Raw genomic sequence first — 18,496 nt, forward strand, 5'->3', positions numbered from 1 at the left:
GCTGGAGAGGGGAATTGACTTGGCCAGTGTCAGGAGGACTGTCAGTGGCAGATCCAAACCCACTGCCGCACGGTGAGTGGGCCCTACTTGGCACCTGGGCACTCCAGCCTGTCACTGTGAGCAGGTGGCGAAGTCAGTCAATGGGAGCAGATCCCGTGGGTCTCCAAGTCTTCTGAGCCGCATCTGGCATGCAGAGGATTACTCTTGCCATGCATCCCCATCTGGGCATCTGGGGAGGCTGGGGTCGGCGGGGGCGGGGGGTGCCAGCTCCAGAATAGGGGCCCTGCCTGCCCACTCCCAGGAAGCTACCTCACCAGCCTCCTCCCCAGGGCCTGTAGAGGCCTGCTGCTCCAGCTGGCAGCCCCACCCACCAAACATCTGGCTGGGTCAGACTGGGCTGGGCGAGAGGGTGGGTCCTTCTGGGTCCTGAAAAATCTGTATTAGGGTGCCCGTGACCAAAACGGGAGGGATTGGCCTAAAAGGGTGTGCCCCAGTGCCTTCGGAACCCTCCCATCCCCCCCTCCTGCGCCCAACGTGGGCAGCTGTTTCCCTGGCCACCTCTGGATGTCTCTCCGTTTGGTCTCTGTGAGGCCCTGAATCCCCGTGTCCTTCACGGCATGTTTCCTCCTCTTGCCTTTTGATTCTCTTTCTTTTGATTCTTTCTCTCTAGGTCTCTACCTGGTTTTCTCTTTGATTCTGTCTGGTTTGCTCTCCATTTCTTTGGGCTTCTGCTCTCCTTCTGAGATGCTGCGGGAGGGGAGGAGCTTTGGAGCTCTCCCAGGATGGGCAAAGGCCAACCAAGAAAGTGGAGGAGGGTAGCGTGTCAGAGTCGCGTTGGGGGCAGAGGTGACTGTGGTCGTGGCTCCTGATAACGCAAGTACCCGGAAATGTCAAATTTGGGGTTTCTTTTTGCTTTCAGTCCCCTGGTTTGGTCTCTGCTATTTCCCACCACAAAGCACCCTGGTGGTTTTAAGGGCCCAGACTACACAGGAGAAAACTGAGGTCGAGGGAATGGGATTCAGGAAGATCAGAAACTGCCTGGTGTCTGGACTGAGCTGGGGCCCCAGGCCGCCATCCCTAACTGTCTCTCATCCCCAGTTCGAAGTCATAACATTGTAGGGGGAATGAGGAGGATTAAAAAAATATCTCACAGGGAGTTCCTGCTGTGGCACAGTGGGTTTAGAACCTGACTGCAGCAGCTTGGGTCGCTGCCGAGGTGCAGGTTTGATCCCTGGCCTGGGAACCTCCATGTGTGGCAGGTGCGGCCATTAAAAAAAAAAAAAAAATCATGGGAATACTTTCCCCAAAAGAAGACTGGATACATTTTATTAGGACTAATGATAATCCCTAGCCTAGCCTGTAGTTCATATACTGTACACGTATCCTGAACTGAATCATGGCACACTCGTATACGAACTTGACTGAACTCTTCAACTCCATTGATCTTTGCAGGGACCTCGAAGGCCGTCAGAGCCAGGTGCATCCCCTTTCATCAGTCCAGAAAAGGGTCCTGTCCACAGCAGTTTGGCCAGTAAGCGTACAGCTGGCACCAGGATCCAAGTTGCCTGGCTCTGTGGGCAAGGTCTCCAGTCCACCTGTCTCAACTTTCCTTCCCTGGAGCACACACCGCAGTCTGCACTCTAGCCCATGGTTGTTTCACGGCACCAAGCATGGCTCCTCCATCACCACACCGGTCCTTGCCCCAGCTCTGTTGAAGGAGCCAGTGTGACTTATGTGTCACCTGGAGGTGGACTCAAGTTATACCGGAAGAATTATCCCATTCCAATTCCTGTTTCTGGCTCTTGTAGACCAGGTTAGCCATGAAGGAGGTCCTGCTGATGCCCCTACCTTGGGGAGAACAGACTGAGGTCACCTTGACCTAACTGTCCCTGGGGGCAGGGGGAGATGGTACAGAGATGGCTTTGTCTCCTCTGCTCCAAGTCCCTTCTTCAAGGAGAGTTCCTGTTGCGCGGGAGCCAGCAGGGAGGTGGGGGGTGAAGAGCCTTCCCAAGAAAGCTGGAGGTGTTCCAGGAAGCATCTCCATGCCCCGGCAGAGAGGGGACAGCCGAAGCCCGTGGGCAGTTAAGCATCCTGCTTCACCCCCACACTTTCTCTGCATGTACCGACCCCCCAGCCCCCACCCCTGAGGCTCCTAGAAGGGGGACCCCAAGCCATGCTCAGCATATACTGCACCCTGCGAGCAGCATGGCTGCCTCTCCCGGAATCTCCTCGCTCTGGTGCCTCCCTGGGCACTTGCTGCCCATTCCTGTCCCTGAAGACAGAGCCGAGGGAGGGTGTGCGCTGAGGAATTCTATGTGAATTGGAGGGAAGGAAAGGAGCCGCTGGGTCCCTTCCTGCCCTGTCCCCTGTCCTCCACCACTCTTCAGGGAAGTCAACTTACAGTGAAGTCGCCAAGAGAACACGAGGCCTTCCAGCCTGAGGCACAGCAACTGTCCTCTGTTTCTGGGAAGGGCGTGGGGAGGGGTGTGGGCCTGACCCGGGGGGTGGGAGGGGAAAGGCTGCCTCCCTTTGCCCAGCTGCCCTGTCCACCTGCCTTGGGAGAGAAGCTGGCAGGACAGGGAGGGGGGGGGGTCAATGTCTGGGCTGAGCGTGTTTCCTACCCAGTCAAGACCACGGGGAGGAGCCCACCCGCCGCCCGGCAGGGGTTGGCCTGGGAGGTGGGTGGGCCACAGCACCCAGCTGGGGCAGGGGGCAGCCGATGGGAATGGTGACTACCCTGAGCAGCCCTGGGTGGCATCTGGCTCCCATCTCATCCCCGGTGACTAGCAGGCCCCTCTTCCCGCTCAGCTAGTTTCTCCTTCCAGCCCAACAAGAAAACTTCTGTGTCTTAGCCAGCCCAGTGGGGACCTCAAGCCCTGGGGGCGGGGGGGGGGGAACAGAGCTGTGCATCTCCATCCCCCCCATCCCCCACCATTTGGCCACTTTCCTTTGTTATGACCTGAGGGGGCTCCTTGTTCCCCATCTCTGTTTCCCATTGTTCCCTGGGTTATTGCCTGCATAGATCCACCCACCCACTTCTTCCCCCATCCCCCGGCCGCCAAAATCCACTCTCAGCCCCAGGAGCCGCTGGGGGATGTAAAGTCAAAATGAAGAATGGTTCAGAAGCTTTCTTGTGATGAAGCAGGTTAAGGATCCAGAGTTGGCACTGTGGCAGTGGCTTGAGTCTCTGCTGTAGCACAAGTTCAATGCCTGGATGGGAACTTCCACATGCTGCAGGTGCAGCCAAACAAACAAACACACAAACAAAAAAAAAACCTTAAAAAAAGAAACAAAAAGGAATGGTCCAGTGGCCCATGCTTGCCCCACTGGTTACTGGCCTGGTCTTCATTTGCTGCTGTGAGGGTCCCACGCACAGGCCTCCCTTTCACCTTGTGTTTCAGCCACGCAGTTCCGCCAGCACTCTGTCCCCTCTCAACTCCAAGCCTTTGCCACCTCCATTCCATCTACCTGGAATGTCATTCCTCCCTTGGCCACCTGGTGACGTCCCCCTCATCTTCATAAGGTCAGTGTGGCCCAGAGGAAAATGCAAAGGCGTTGGACATCCTTCGCTCAACAAGAAGGCAGAGATCCCACATCTCCAGGGCCTTAGGATGGAGGTTTTTCATGGCCAGGGTTTTTTTTGGGGGGTGGGGGGAGCGCTGTCAGTGCCAAGGCAACTTCTGCCAGAGCGTGAGCAGAGAAAAGAGCTAAGTTTTACAGTTAGATCTGGTTCCAAATCCCAGCTTTGCCGACTTAGCAGCTGTGTGACCTTATTTAAACTACTTCACTTCTTTGAAATGCAAGCCTGGCCCTGCTGTGTGACTGCAGGCACAGGAGTCGGCCTCTCTGAATTGAGCAGCCTCCTTTGTCAAAGGAAGACAGCAAGTCTCACCTCCCTGGATTGCTGTGAAGACACTCACAGAGCCCAAGGCATAGCAGGTGCTCAGGGACCTGGACCAGCAGAGCTTCATAGCTTCTCCGCTGCACTCCTGCAGCCCTTCAACCCACTTCTTAGGGCTCTAATTAGCTGCCTAAAGGGCTGTGTCTCACTGCTTGCTTCATAATAGTGGCTTCATAAATACCTGTTGGATTAGCGAAGGTCCCTAAAACAGCATAGGGCTTCCCCCAAGCTCTGACAATGCAGGGGTTCCCTTTCTCTAGCTCCAGAGCCCCGACTCCCTTTCACACATCCTGACTCACAGACCCAGAAGGATGTCTCCTCTGCTGCCCTGGCTTCTGCCCGCTCTGGTCCTAACGACCTGCTTTCCCACCCTTGGCATCGTTTTTGCCTGGTGCTGGGATGACTTTTGAATTTTTTTTTCTTTTTTTTTGTCTTTTTAGGGCCACACCCATGGCATGTGGAGGTTCCCAGGCTAGGGGTCGAATCAGAGCTGTAGCCACTGGCCACAGCCACAGCAACACCAGATCCAAGCTGCATCTGCAACCTATGCCACAGCTCAGGGCAACACCGGATCCTTAACCCGTTGAGCGAGACCAGGGATTGAACCTGTGTCCTCATGGATGCTAGTCGGATTTGCTTCCACTGAATCACAACAGGAACTCTGACTTTTGAAATCTTAACCCACTTGGCAAGTCCCCAAGTTTCTGGCTGGGGCGACACTCTGCTCTTTCTTCTGTGTCAGCCCCACCCTCTCTGGATGGTACAGCTGTACCCCAGGACTCTGGATGGAACGGGCAAGATGACCAAGGCAGGCAGGGGCCCCTCAGGCTTTCCAAAGAGCCACCCCTTTAACTCTGGTTGAAAGGGAGCCCAGATGGGTGCAAGACAAAGAGCGTATGAGGATCTCCAGGGGGCGAGATCTGTGTTTACCAACATAACCATACCTCCTGTGAGCTACACGTGAGGGAAGCTGAGGCCCTCAGAGAAATGAAGTACTTTGAGTAAGGTCACAGAGCTGGAGTTCCCATCGTGGCTCAGCGGAGGTGAATCTGACTAGTATCTATGAGAACGCTGGTTCGATCCCTGGTCTCGCTCAGTGGGTTGCTGTGAGCTGTGGTGTAGGTCGCAGACCTGGTTCAGATCTAGCGTAGCTGGGGCTGTGGCCATCAACTACAGCTCTGATTCGACCCCTAGCCTGGGAACCTCCATATGCTGCTGGTGAGTCTCTAAAAAGACACACACACACACACACACACACACACACACACAAAAGTCACAGAACTGCTAATTTGGCAGAGCTGGGATTTGGATCCAGATCTAACTGTAAAACTCAGGTCTTTTCACTACCCCTGGTACCAACAGACACCTCCCCATGAACCACTGGCTGTGACAAATTTCCAGCTGGGGCCATGGAGATGTGGTCTCTGCTTTCTGTCTACTGAGTGTCAGAGGCTCCAGAAGCCTGTATTGACTTTTTTTAAATTTTTCTCTTTTTCTTTTTAGGGCCACGCCCTTGGCATATGGAAGTTCCCAGGCTAGGGGTTGAATCAGAGCTGCAGCTGCCAGCCTACGCCACAGCCACAGCAATGTAGGATCCAAGCCGCATCTGCAACCTACGCTGCAGCGTGCCAGCAATGCCAGATCCTTAACCCGCTGAGAGAGGCCAGGGATTGACCTCGCATCCTCATGGATACTACGTCGTGTTCTTAACCCGCTGAGCAACAAACAGGAACTCCAAGGCCTTTATTGACTTAATCGGGAAGAACCCCGCACCCCAAGGAAGGAGGAAACTCCCCACAGGTGTCCTTTTGTGGCTGCTCTGTGGTCAGTACCAATCTGATTCCCGAGGTACAGAGAGTTCTGGAGAGAGAAGCCACATGATCGTGGGTCTGCTGGCTAGAGGGGATCATGGTTGTGGTTTCAACTACGTTTCCAGAAAACAGCCTCAGTGGAGGAAGGATGGGAAGTGGGGGAGGCTGTTTCTGAGGTAGCCACATGCTAGTGCATTTAAGTGACAGAAGAGGCTGGGGTCAGTACCTGGCAAAGAGTAGGTAGGATGCGTGGACAGACTTCCAGGCTCTCTCTCAAGCCTCTCTCTCTCTCCTGGGTCAGGCCAGGGTGGGCTAGGAGGTGACCCTGACTCCCTGTGCCGTGGACACCTCTGCATCCACAGCTAGGTCTCTGGGAGCTTTCTAGGTGGGCTCTCTGTAGGGTCTCCCTGGATCCTAGCTTCCTGTTCAGTTTCGGTCTTCCTAAGACTCTTTCAGTGTCCTGTCTCAGCCTGGTGTCCCCTCAACTTAGGAGACTATGTCCCTGTGGCCCAGGAGAACCAGAAGACCCAGGTAGCATCTCACCTCACCTGAATTGGAAGATGGGAAAAATAGGTCTTGGATGTGCCTTGTTCTCGTAGGCTGACAACATTCTTGTTTCGTAGAAGCAGTCACTAGAACATTCCGTCCTTTGTGTCTGTGCACACAGCCAGCCAGATCTAGCTTGGTGCCTCGTGGTCAGTCAGAGATGTGCTCTGAGATGCGAGAATAAAGTGACATACCTGCCCCGCCCTCCCAGGCATTCAGACTAGCACCCTCTGCCGCTGATCACCCGCGCCCAAGGAAAATGGATTGAGCCCTCGACCTGACCATTCCTAGGAAGAGAGGTATAAATCTTCACTGTTACTAAAAACAGTAATAACAGTTAACAACCCCTATAGGGCTTTACAGCCTTTGAAGCGGTATGCATGTAACTAACAACAATGCTACGAGGTAGGTCCTATCACTGTCACTGTATTATAATGAGGAAATCAAGGCAGAAAATTTGCTTAAGGTCACATGGCTCATGGAGTTGATGGTGAGCTGGTTTTAGATTCTATGCTTTTAATTACTATGTAGTCCTCCTGGTTTCCATTTCTATTCCTAGAACGTAGGGTTTGTTCCTCAAATATTTATTGAGTGTCTGCTCTGGGCTGGGTGCGGTGTGGGAGGATTGAAAGGTGAATGGGATAGTGTGTGCCATTGGGGATAGAGAGCCATGCAAACAAGAAACTGTCCTTCAGCACGAGAGGTGCCATAGTAGGAGCGTAAATGCGTGGCTGGAAACAAAGAGGGAGAGCAAGGTTCGTGCTGCCTGGAGCAAGTGTCGCCAAAGGGCAGCCATTGAGTGGCTGGAAATTCCAGGCAGGGGGAAGGGCATGTGTGCGGGTATGAAAGCTTCCAAAAAAGAGCAGTGTACCCAAATGTCGAAACCTCATGTGCAGTGACTGTCAGAGGGGTTGCCAGAGAGCCCAGGGCTGGTGCTTCCGTCCAGCTTCCTGCTCCAGCCTGTCCTCCTGCTCTGGCCTCCAAGCTCCCAGTACCTACTCCGCGCAAAGCACCGTGCCAGGTGTTGGCCCAGAGTGTGGGATAAAAGAAGTAGCCTGGGTGGGGGAGAAAGAGTTTGTGATCAGCTGCACACACAAAGACCTTTGTGGCTGGTGTTATTCTGGAGGTGAAGGGAAGGCTGCTGGGAAGGGCTGCCAAAGGATTATGGGAGAATGTGGGGACTTGCAGATCTTGGTCCTCTCTGGACAGGAAGATTTTCAGACTGTAGGGAAGGGACGCTCTGTGTGTATGTGGGGGGGTCCCTCTCCTCCTTTGGCCCCTGCAGCTGGGTTTCTGGAGATCTGACATGCCTTGCTTCTGGTGCTGGCCCTTGGAGGGTTGCCGGGGAAACCGTTGGCCAGCTCCAGAGATGTAGCTGGAGTGGGTGACTCAGGCGGCCTTTTCAGATACTACACTCCCTCCCCATTACATGCAAAAGGCTCTCAGAGACTCCCTTGCCTCTGGATCCTACAGAGCTGATCCTGCTTATTCTTCTTTCTCCAGATAGAGCAGAGAGCCCCCCCCCCGCCCCCCGCAGCTCCTCTGGTAGGAGCTAGCACGATTCCCCAGAGAGGGAGATGGTCTCAGATGCCTCTGTCCCCCATAGATTCACTCGGGAACAGACGATGGATCTACTCCGCAAGGGCCAGTGTAAACTCCGGCTGTGTCCCTGCAGGCTTTCTGCTTGCTGGTCTCTGTGGTAAGCAGCCAGAGCCCTGGCTGAAACGCCCTCCAGGGAGCAAACCCGGGATAATTATTGATGGGGCAGCGGTGGACTTCTGACCTCGGGCCTGGGAAGGACAGGACCCCGAACGCGGGCCTCAGCCCTGGCGAAGGAAGGTGGGCGGGTCGCAGTCGGGGGGTGCCAGTCAACACGACCACAACAGTCTGGCCGAACTGACCCTACCCAAACAAAGCAACATGTGCTCGCGGCCGGCAGACCCGGCCGGGGAGCCGAGCCGCAAAGCGGCGGGAGTTCCGCGAAGAGGGGCTGCGCGCGGCGCCGCTTTCTCCAGAACGCGCAGAGAGGGTTCCGGGTCTCTCCAGGGCGGCCGCGGCGCGAGAGGCCAGGGACCACGGGGCTCGCGCGCGCGCGCGCCAGGCGGAACCAGGAAGCGGCGCGCGCCGGCGCGGGGCGCGCTCTGGGCTGCGGACGACGCGCGCGGCCCGGCCTCCGCGGGCGAGCGGCGCGCGCGCCCCCGTGGGCTCCGGCGCGAGGAGAGTCGGCGGCCGGAGCCGTCACCCCGGGCGGGATCGAGCGCAGGCGACAACGCGCGGCGGCCCGGCCGAGGGAGGGAGCGAGCGAGCGGGCGAGCCAGAGAGCGGGCGGGAGGCAGCCGCTGGCGCCCGAGGGGCCGAGCGAGGTACGAGCTGAAGGGCCAACGCGGAGCTCGGGGCCCGCGGAGGGAGACCGGGGGGCCCGCCCGGGCGGGGCCCCGCGCCCTGGCTGTCCAGACGCCCAGCAGGGCCGCACCGCCGCCATCGCTCCCCGGGCCGGGAGGGCGGGCGCGGGGGCCGCGCGCTGAGCGAGGGGGGCGGCGGGGGGCGACGGCTGGGGCCGCGCGAGGGGCGTCGTGCGGAGGCTGCGGCGGGGCGGAAGGGGGAGAGGACAGAGACTTTGTGTGAGAGCGTGTCGGGGCAGGCGTGCGGGGGACCCCGGCGCCGACCCGGGAGAGCGAAAGGGTCGCGCGGTCAGTCCCCTCGCACCTTGGTACTGCAGTTCCGAATAGCCCCTGCCGGCTCCTCGCTTTTCCTCCTTTTTTCGGAAAAGATATCTGCGACTCCTGGAGGGTGGGATGAGCCCAGGAGTGCCCGGTGGGGTGGGAGGATATTAGCCAGGCTTCAAGGAAAGGTGCCTTTTAAGGAGTCCAGACGACAAACACAAACACTTGGATCAGGCTCTGGGGTGCAGAATCCCTCGTCAGGACCCGCCAGGCCCGGGCTTGTGCGTGTGTCGGTGGGATGCAGCGCATTCCTTTTTTAAGCCGGGAATAAAGAGTTAAAAAGTGCTTCTGGTGCTGGGGGTAGATACACAGAGTCGGAAGGGGAGCCGTTGTGTCACCAAAGCTGGTCTGAGGCTAAAGGAATCTGGCAAGATGGTCAGGCGGATCAAAGAGGAAAGAACTTGTGTGGAGCAAGAGGCGTTTGCAGACACTTGTAGCCAGCAGTGATGGAAAAGGCGAGGAAGAAAAGCAAGCGCCAGCTTTTAGGAAGAGGGGATTCAGGAGAACCACAGGAATTTTAAGGGCAAATAGATAGCGATCCTTTCTTTCCCCCCAAAGCCATGCCGGATCTTTTTTCTTCTTGACCCTTGTAATCCTGCCATACCGTGGCATCGAGTAAATAGCGCCTAAAGTGGGTCGTAGAATGTTAGGACTGGAAAGGGCCCCGGCGGTAATGCTACATTCTTTTATTGTACGAATGAGGAAACTGAGGCCAGATAGGTGGCCTGCTTCGTTTTCACAGCTGTTTAGGACCTCAGGAACTGAAATGTCGGTCTGAGGACTCTCGATGCAGTGCTCTTCCCAAAGGACCGAGAAGTAGTAGATATTTGCCTAAATACAGTTACATAAATTGTTCCTAGAATGTCCTCGGGGAGTGCCCCTTGAAAGGGCTAGTGTGTCACCAAATTATTAAACTGAGCTTAGGTCCTTTTTTTTCAGTCTTCAAATGGTGTTTATCATCCGCTTGTATCTTAGGTTTCCAAAGTGGTTGGATAGGCGCCTGGGCCATAATAAGCTTTCAGCTGTTGAGTGTATTACCTCAATATTTTGTTATCACTAGGTTAAAATAATAGAACTTTGCCTCTTTCCTCAACATTTTTCTGTTATTGTTCATTTGCTTATATTGATTACATTGTTTATGTTCACTGGCTCTAGTTCTTAGAAGAGGACGTATTTTATTCAGCGTGCTTTTCATGTTTTTCTAATTTCATTTTTGTAACACCGTAACATTAGATCAGTTCTGATAATTTCAAATGCTGGATTTCTGTTGACTGACTTTGTTCCAAGGCTTCGGGTTTTCGTTTGTTTTGGTACCAACTTCCATCTCATGGAAGATCACAGTTGTTAGGATTGATAGCATCAATGGGTGAAGGGGCTGCTGATTTTAAGAAAAAATTATGTGACAATTTGTGATGTCTCTCATGTTTAACCAAAACAACACCATACTTTTGGTCAGGTAAGTGTTATCGAGGGGGTTACTTGTTTTCTGTAGCCTTGGGAAGATGAAAATTTCAAGCACCTGATTGAGACACAGGGAGGTAATGGAGAGATCTTTTTTTTTAAAAAGCAAAACATCAGAAAACAAAACAAGAGTTGATTTCTATCACCAGCAGTTTGGTTATTGCATAACTTGGAGCTGCACTGCACAAAATCTTTGCTGTATACCCAACTAAATGAATTGTCCCACCTTCTCACTAGTCAGGATTCACATTTTTGCCTGCAGGATATGAATATAGATCATGTTAAGAAATTGAAGGTGGCTGTGTTTCTTAAATAAGTACTTCATGATATATAGGATAGAAGGGGGAAAAAGTGCTATCATTGTTTGGAGTGTTACGACATAAATATTTTGGTCTGAACTTCCTATTGTGCCCCAACTTCTCATTTCATCTTCATTTTCTTACTCTCAATGATTTTTTTTAAAATGTATTTACATATGCAAAAACCACATCAAGACTAGTTAAAAGGTATCATTTGTTGCTCTTGGGGTACTTATGTCAGTTTGTGTCAAGTGCTGTTGTTATATTCACATCATTTCAAGGGCTGTTCAAATTATTTGTGATTTGTGTTGGATTTCGATTTATAAACGTGCTTGTGGTTCATTTGGCTTGTTCTTGGGTAGGGAGGTGATACAGGTAGTCTTACTATAATAGGAGGTGTTACAAATAGGTAAATAACATGCTCAAGATTAGATTACAGGTTGAAGGTAGACTCAAGGGAAGCTTAACTCTTCTAGAGCCCTGCAAACGTGTATGTCATCGTGTCCACAGATTTCTAGATGTTTTACCAGTGACACATTTTCCCCCTTCTATGAGAGTGTAGATTGCCACATTATTCCTACCAGCAGAAGCGAAAACAAAAAACCAAGAAAAAAAAGAAAACAAACAAAAACAAAACCCCAACACCTCCTGTTTCTTATTAATTTGTTTGGCACATTTGAAACTTATTCTTTTTAAAAATTATCTGACAATTCTAGGTTACTGAGCTCTTCAGACAGATGCCCTTTTACCACAAGGGAAAGTATCAAAATACTTTAACGTTGGCACTTCTTAATAAAAATAATGTTTAAAAGTTTGTTCTAAAGTATCACTGGCCCCAATTGTGTGTGGCGTTTAAAGGAAAAGATTTTTCTTTAAATCTGAGCTTTGTTAATAGAACTGTTCTAAAATCAGAAGTATTTTTTTCCCCTGCAATGTTGGAAACACAACAGTTTTATGCTTGTTTCTGCGAATAAGAAAGTCAGATTTAACAATCTAGTTTCCATTGATCAGACAGTTTTTTTGTACATTTAAATTGTGAGCATTGGAGTTCCCGTCGTGGCGCAGCGGAAATGAATCCGACTAGGAACCCTGAGGTTGTGGGTTTGATCCCTGGCCTCGCTCAGTGGGTTAAGGATCTGGCGTTGCCGTGAGCTGTGGTGTGGGTCGCCTGCGCAGCTCGGATCCTGTGTTGCTGTGGCTGTGATGTAGGCCGATAGCTGCAGCTCCGATTAGACCCCTAGCCTGGGAACTTCCATATGCCTCGAGTGTGGCCCTAAAAAGCAAAAATAAATATATAAATCGTGAGCATCACATTGATTAATTTTTTAAAATTGCTTTCTCTTAATTGTCATGTCTTTATTTTAAGTAGACTGTGGACATTGGATGCTTTCTTATTAGGGATGATCCTTTTCTACTAAAAACCCTAAGCCAGTTTGGAGAAGATTTTACGTATCTAAGTCTATGCTATTTTTACTAAGCAAAGAAAGGAATAATATACAGGTGTTAGACTTTTAGTTGATTGAAGGAGACCCTCACTTTTGGTGGTTTCAGGTTTTCAGATGACGTTTTATTACTTTTGTTAGTTTTGGTCACACCCATGACTTCCTTGGAAGGTATCTTTGAGGTTTGGTTTCCTTTTTTTTTTTTTTTTTTAAATGGTAATATTGGGGTGGGGGTGCTTCCTGTTTGTATTTTCAAAATTAGGTCCACATGTTAACCTTCTTGCAGTGTGACATTTTTATTTTAAACAGATAAAGGCGAGCATCAGAAGCCATGTGGTTTGTCTTTGACCCATTCTACTACTTCATGACAACTTTCCTGAGCTCAGCCCGACTACCCAGTTAGAAAGGCAAAACATTCCTGAATCTTCCCAGCTCTCTTCAAGGTTTAGCTGCCTTGGAAGGAGTCTTAACAACAACTACCACAACAAAGGTGCATTTAACAGAAAAATGGAGCTACTGCTTTCTGTTTTCCTCCCCAATACCTAGAAAATGCACGGCACTAAGAGTGAAAATGTGTTATGTGGAGCTTTGAATGTCAGAGCTTTCAAGAGGGGTTGCCATAGGTTCATATGGTATAGAACCCCATCTATTAAGCAGTAACCACAGCAGATTGTCTGACCTCACCTAAAAGGGATACAGAATGTCATGGAGGGAGTTCCCGCTGTGGTGCAATGGGATCTGCAGGGTCTCTGCAGCACCAGGATGTAGGTTCGAACCAGCCAGCACAGTGGATTAAAGGATCGGCATTGCCACAGCTTATAGGTCAGCTTATAGGTCACCTTATAGGTCACCACTGTGGCTTGGATCTGATGCATAGCCCAGGATGGTAGTAGAACTTTGGAGGAATCATCCTCAGCCGTAAAACTCTTCCTTGACCCTCCTGGGTGATTTTAAAGTGGTAGATCACTTTTAATAGAAATGTTGGAGTTTGAGTTATATGGAGCCTTGTGGAGAAGACTATGCTTGAAACGAGTATGTATAGTATTGTTTCAGTGACTGAAGCAAGTGGCCTTTTCCTGGCCTTCAACTAATGTTATTTTAAGAAGTGTAATAACTAAATAGACTTCTAATTAAATTGGCATTCAAACATGTTTACAGTTTAGGGGCAGTTTCTCTCTCCTAAATTTTCTTTTGGATGACATTACTAAAGGCAATACTGCATTAGTGTGTTGCACAGTTATGCATAATGCAGTTTGCAAATGAGATTAATATATAGTTATCTTAACCTCTCATTTTCCCCTTTAATCAAGAAAGGAGAATTTATAATTTGTCAAATACTGGATATTTTCTTCATTGGGTTTGTTCATAATAATTACCTGTACTTCCCATGTATTATACTACTATTTAGATGAAAAATACATACAGAACATTTATCTTTTGGAAGCTAGCTTGCAAAATCTACTGTGACACCCTTTCTCCATTTTTCTTCCACTGCCTTTGGTATTTTAATACTTTAAAACATTTTTTTTCCAGATTTCTATTACAAAGAGAAATATCTCCATATTCTATGCACTGCTAGTTTTTTTTTTAAATCCATTACCCAAATTGCTATATTTTTATTTATTCTTTATATGATTTTTATTTTTTCCATTATGGTTGATTTATAGTGTTCTGTTAATTTCTACTGTATAGCAAATTGACCCAGTCATACATATGTGTGTATGTGTGTGTGTGTGTGTGTGTGTGTGTATATATATATATATATATACTCTTTTTCTCACATTGTCCTCCATCATGTTCCATCACAAGTGACTAGTTATAGTTCCCTGTGCATTATAGCAGTGTTAGTTTTTTGAGGTGCTTATGCTGACTCATTTTTTAATTATACTAAGATATAGAGTATGGGTTGAGAGCAGTAATGAGATTCTCAGAAAATAAGAAAACTTTCCTTTCTGACTAGAGAAAGGTTGGGGAAGACAAGGGGAAATACATCAATGAGCCAATCAATTATTGTTATTTGTTGGGATCAATTTGGTGACTAATATTTTCAGTGCCCATCAGGCTAGTAAAAATGACTTTGGCTTTACCTGCAGTGATAACAGGACAGACCCAAGTGTTTGCTAATAATGCTTGTTTTTTCCTGGTAGGGGATTTTTTTTTGCATATGAGAAATCAAGCCAAAGTTACCAGTGACAGCCATATCCATAATTTGTATAAAATACTACCACTCTGGGATATAGCTCTGCTCTGTAGCTCTACCATGGGCTCATCTGGGAAGGTGCACTAATTATTTATATAATAATTATTATGACATCTTTCAAAAAGTGATCAGAAAATTAAAAGTACTTCAAATGATGTCCCAAACCTGAAAGTAGAAAAATGATTAAAAAAAAAACCAAACAAACCTAACCCTGTCCACTTACAATGTGCCAAGCAGACACTGTTATAAGCTCTTGCTATGTTTTAACATCATCCTCATATGAAAGATGAAGAAATAGCCACAGAGAAGTTAAGTAATTTGTCCAAGGTCACATTGCTAGTCATGGCAGGGCTGGATCCAGACCCAGGCCAGGCTGATTCCAGAGGCTGCATTCCTAACCACTGCACTGCAAAGAAGAACCCGCAGCTGCAACTTTGCAATGAGACACATGGTTTCTTTAAGGCTTATGTTTCTTTACTTGTATTCCAAAAATGGATTCTCATTTGTTATTTAAAAGAAAATTTTAAATATATATTGGGAATTTTTTTTTAAGCTCGTAAAGGTTATGATAGGTATTTTTCCAGCTAACGTATATATTCCTGATGGAAATGGTATTAAAACAGAGAAGGTCTTAATTTTCACTCTAAATTGCCCTTTGTTGTTCTTCCACTAACATTGCCATATACATCATAGGAGAAGAGCTATAAGCTGTCTCTTTGGCTTCTGTTTACAAACAAAAGGATCTTTTGTGCCATTGTGTTATGAGACTTGCATGTTTGTTGACTGAGAAAATGCAAGTATTTGGCTCATTTTATTTACAACTTTATTTTAAAGGGATTTATGATCGTATTCTTGTTTTAAAGCTAGTAGTTTTGATTTCTGAGATATAAATTTAATTTGGGGGGGATAATTTTAGGATTTTAATTTGGGGGGATAATTTTTAGGCAACTGAACTCATTGTGTCTTTAGAGCTGTGTAAAGGCCATTAGAAACTAGTGCCAGGAGTGTATTCCTCTTCATAATCTGATGCTTATTTTCTCTCAGCACTTTTCCTTAGAGGTGGATTGTGAAGTTACCCCTTGGGGACAGAATTCACAACCCTTAAGTATAGTGATCTGAACTTGAGAGATCAAGTCAGGGATGAGAAAAACTTCAGTTCCCTGAGCAGAGTATGAACTTGTGCAAATAAACAGAGGATGTTAGCTTCCAGGATTGTCAAACTGTCACCTTTGACCAGGGTTGAATTTTCTTTGAATGTTGACAAAAGTTACAATGTCAGTGGAAAAAAGCTTAATGTGAGGTATCTATAACTCAGAATTTCCCTATGTTTGTGTCAGTGAGATCCTACAATTAAAGCTGTTTTTTTTTTCTTCTATGTCTGATGAGTTCAAAAAAGCCTTTAGTGGGGTTTTCCAGCTTTTAGGTGAGAGTCAATTAGAAAGTTTGTGAAAAACTGTTTTGTGTTGTCTAAAATTCAAAGCCTATAGCGAGTAGCAAATCACTATGTTTTTTTTGAAGAATGGGATTTTTAAAAATCAGACTGGGGGAAATGTTTTAAATAAACTGTATTTACAAATGTCATTATAGTGACAGAAAAGAAGGAAAGAAAACTATTGAGTACTTAATCTGTTAAAGTACTAAAAATTGGAATTTATCAGCTTTATAATGTAGCATTCTACGATGTATTCATTCATGGTTTAAACTAGGTAACATGTCCTCTCAGAAATAGTGATAATTCTGTTGTTTCCTTTTGTTTTATATTTCTAAGAATCTTCAGGTCATCTTTTAGGCTGGACAAAAGTAGCAGACTAGGGTCTACAGAAATATATAGCTGTTTCCAGAATGAAACAGTCACTTCACCCCGTGAATTTGTGTTTTTAGGATTTGTGATCTGTTTCTGGTAGAAAGTAAGAGAGATTGATGGTGAGAATTGGACTTTGTACAGCCTTACTCCAAAAGGCATGGAAGGTCTATATATAGGGATGCAAAGCAAATATTCCTTCTTTTCTTGTTACTGTTTCAATTGTGCAATGATATATGGAAGCCCTGAATGTGAGCATATTTTAAAGTTTATGTTGCAATGAGTTTAAATATCAAGTAAAAATACTAGATGCATTGTAATGTGTATAGAGATTGGCCTTCCTCCTTAACTGTCGAAGGTATCAAAACAAAATGGAAAATACTTGGCTTCCTGAATGACATGGCTACAGTGAACATGCGAAGTTGGTGACAAAGCATGATCCTTTGATTTTGCAATACCAGGGCAAAGCACATAATTTCAAAGGAGTGATAACTTATTACCATAAGCACACATTTTAAATTTTGTCCCAGAAATGCGACATTGTCAGAATTTATGGTTTTGGGAGTTCCCTCGTGGCACAGAGGGCTAAGGATCCGGTGTTGTCACTGCAGTGGCTTGGATTGCTGCTCTGCCATGGGTTCATTATTTCCTGGCCCGGGAACTTCCACATGCCACAGGTGCAGCCAAAAAAAAAAATTATGTTTTTTTAAAAATTATTTTTATTTTTTCCATTATAGTCGGTTTACAGTGTTCTGTCAATTTCTACTGTAGAGCAAAGTGACCTAGTCACACATATATATACATTCTTTTTCTCACATTATCCTCCATCATGTTCCATCACAAGTGACTGGATATAGTTCTCTGTGCTATACAGCAGGATCTCATTGCTTATCCACTCCAAATGCAATAGTTTGCATCTGTTAACCCCAGACTCACAGTCCATCCCACTCCCTCCTGCTCCACCTTGGCAACCACCAGTCTGTTCTCTAAGTCTGTGAGTTTCTTTTCTGTGGAAAGGTTCATTTGTGCCATATATTAGATTCCAGATAAGATTTATGGTTTTGAATTTTTATTACCCAAGTGTGAGAGGTGTAGTTGGGACAGAACTTAACATTGCATTCCAGTTATATTGGTAAATGTGAACAGGACAAATATAAATACAGTGGCTTTTATGAGTTAACTCATAAAAGAAATATATAAAAATGCATAAATATTAAAACTTCTTTATGCCAAAAAGGCCAGAAACCAAAGGTAAGTGACAAAATAAGACAAATATTATTCTTAATATGTAAAGGATATATGCAAATAATGAAGAAAAAAATGGTTCTCCCATTGGGAAAATGAGCAAAAGAAGAAACACATATGGCCAGTAATCACATAAAATTATGTCCCACTGCACTAGAAATCAAGAAATGCCAAGGAGTTCCCGTTGTGGCACAGTGGTTAACAAATCCGACTAGGAACCATGAGGTTGCGGGTTCGGTCCCTGCCCTTGCTCAGTGGGTTAACGATCCGGCGTTGCGGTGAGCTGTGGTGTAGGTTGCAGATGCGGCTCGGATCCTGCGTTGCTGTGGCTCTGGCTAGGCCGGTGGCTACAGCTCCAATTAGACCCCTAGCCTGGGAACCTCCATATGCCGCGGCAGCGGCCCAAGAAATGACAAAAAAAAAAAAAAAAGAAATGCCAAGACAGTAACATAATTTTTCTAAGCAACAGCTTTACAAAGACTAAAAATATTGAAAAATAAAAGCAGTGTTGCTAAAGAATGTGGGGAAATTGGCATCTTTATACTTAATGGTCAGAATGTAAATTGGTGCTTTTTTGGAAAGACAGTTTATTTATTTATTTATTTTGTCTTTTGTCTTTTGTCGTTGTTGTTGCTATTTCTTGGGCCGCTCCCGTGGCATATGGAGGTTCCCAGGCTAGGGGTTGAATCGGAGCTGTAGCCACCCGCCTATGCCAGAGCCACAGCAACGCGGGATCCGAGCCGCGTCTGCAGCCTACACCACAGCTCACGGCAACGCCGGATCGTTAACCCACTGAGCAAGGTCAGGGATTGAACCCGAAACCTCATGGTTCCTAGTCGGATTCGTTAACCACTGCGCCACGACGGGAACTCCCCTGGAAAGACAGTTTGATATATATGCTGAAAACCTTAAAAATGTGCATATTCCCTTTGATCTAACAGTTCCATTTAGATGGCATAACATGTTCAAAAACTTGTATGAAGGTTGTTCCTCGTAGTCCTATGTAAAATAGCAATAAATTGGAGACAACCTCAACAATGTTCAGCATTAGAGAATTAATGAACTTT

General features: G+C 47.4%; 1 protein-coding gene across 5 annotated transcripts in view; it reads left to right on the forward strand.

Annotated features, from left to right (window-relative positions):
* Positions 1-18,496, forward strand: part of STAT5B (signal transducer and activator of transcription 5B) — a 76,263-nt gene that overhangs the window by 1,848 nt on the left and 55,919 nt on the right. For 2 of the 5 annotated variants that reach the window (XM_021066241.1, XM_021066242.1), the window contains exon 1: positions 8,453-8,621. The exons of 1 other annotated variant lie outside the window; for it this stretch is intronic. The gene's annotated coding sequence lies outside the window, so the exon portion shown is untranslated. Of the gene's footprint in view, positions 1-8,421; positions 8,622-18,496 lie in introns of those variants that run through there. 2 more of the 5 variants (XM_021066239.1, XR_002336818.1) reach the window with 2 other exon arrangements.

This window comes from Sus scrofa, chromosome 12 (assembly GCF_000003025.6).
Source record: "Sus scrofa isolate TJ Tabasco breed Duroc chromosome 12, Sscrofa11.1, whole genome shotgun sequence".
In the NCBI taxonomy this organism is placed as follows: Eukaryota; Metazoa; Chordata; class Mammalia; order Artiodactyla; family Suidae; genus Sus; species Sus scrofa.